Raw genomic sequence first — 2,097 nt, forward strand, 5'->3', positions numbered from 1 at the left:
TATATATAAGAATCTAACCATCTTAAAAGAAGATTTAAGAAAGCTCTTCCCATCTAAATTTTCAATTCAAAGTAGTCATTAGTTTCTCTTTGAAAAGTTTTAGTACCTTCTAGTTTTTAGGGAGTTGTATTAGTCCTTGCCTTATATAAGGCAGAGAACTAATGTTCCCAATACACCCCCTGCATTAATTTTCATGCAAACATAAAATGTCAAAGGCAAAGGTTTTTCAGCTTGTATTTTAAAATTCAACTATCACAATCAAATTTTGGATCATAAATTGGTCAAAGGGGAATTTCCTAGGCATTAATCATTTTTTCAAATGAAAAAAAACCAAGAAAAGGTAGAAGATAATAATGCATTTAATTTTGTCAGAGTCGTCTGAATTTGTCTTTTACATGTCTCGAACAATTGACTTAATTGAATAGAAACTCAAATAGACATCGGTGAATAATTTTATGTGGCAACATTGTGTTCATGAGAGGTCATTTAAAAAAGTTTTTGGTCAATCCAAGATATCATTTGACTGAGAACCAACATGAGTTACCATAAGGGCTCGTTTGGCGAGTGGAATAGGAATACGTATTCTGGAATAGAAAATGGGGCTACATATTCTTGTTCTCCGTTTGGTTCAGCCAATATTGGATGGGAATTCGCGGACCCCAAAATTTATGTTTTCTAAAATTAAAAAAAGTGGAATAGGAATACGTATTCCAATAACTCCTATTTGGGTGGAATTGCAAAACCCCTTTTTTGGGCCAAAATTGGAATACGTATTCCTATTTTACTTCGTATTCCAATTCCATTTTGGTGCATCCAAACAAGGAATTCAAAATTTTTGGAATACGTATTCCTATTTTGCTCACCAAACGGGCCCTACGTTAAAACATTCCCATCTTTTTGCCCTAATCACATCGAGGAAATAACAACATGAGGTAATGAGATGAGGGGAAAAATATTTTTCCTTAACCATGTTAATATTTTAACTTTAATTTAGTTTAGTTTGAAAATTTCAAATTATATATTATTTTGTTGGTTTAAAATTAACTACGAGTTAGATAAATCTATTTTATTTGAAGATGATATACATTTCAATTTTTAAAACTCTTTAAGATTTATATATTATAATTTTCCAAACTTCTCAATTTAATATTTTACATTTACAAAAAAATATTTTGTTGATTTAAAATTATTTAAGAATTGGCTAGATCTATTATATTTTAATTTTTGAAAATCTCTATTATTTATTATATTATAATTTAAAAACAAGATAACTTAATAATTAAATCAAATTATCTAGAAATTAATTATGTTATTTTGAAAGTTAATTGAAATTTGAAATATAAAAACTATTTGAATAACCTATAATTTGAAGAATGAGTAGAAATTAGAGGAATAAGAATTTAAATGGATTGAAATGGATGTAGGTTTTGATTTTACAAAGTTTTGTGAGATAGAATTTGAAATTAAAATAACTGTTAGATGTTGGTGACAAATAGATTTTATGTTTTTAAGATCTATAACATTTCATTGTATTGAGTTTGATTATTATAATTTTAATCTTGGAATGTAATTTAAGTTGTGTGACAAAAATTTCTATCGCTTACACATACATGTGGTGAGGAATACATCATACAAATCTGCATTCATTGCAAATGTATTCTCAATTTTTCAATGTCTACTCTTGTTACTAATTATAATGAATGAATGAATGAAAGATTTTTAATGACATCCACAAGGCACTGGCTAAATAGTCAAATATTTGCATTGGCTGATACCTAGTGTTGTTACCTTTAATTATGTCAATTCTTTGTTTGCCCTAAAACCTATGCACTTATGATAGTACTTGTATGTAAAGTAAAAAATATTTTATACAAATTTATGTGCGTGCACTTTTTCCACAGGGTAAAAGATTGCGAGTTCAATGCACCCATGTAACTTGTGTGGGCCCTATTAATTCGGTGAAGCTATTTTCGCTTTTTATTACTAATTTCACCATTTTAGGAAGAGTGATCAACCTTACAAATAAATTGAAGATTTCACAATAGTGCATTCAAATTTATATATTGAATTCATCCTTTTGGAAGTACAATTTTAAAA

The sequence above is a fragment of the Cupressus sempervirens genome, chromosome 5 (assembly GCF_028749045.1).
Source record: "Cupressus sempervirens isolate cs-2001-9-10 chromosome 5, ASM2874904v1, whole genome shotgun sequence".
NCBI lineage: Eukaryota > Viridiplantae > Streptophyta > Pinopsida > Cupressales > Cupressaceae > Cupressus > Cupressus sempervirens.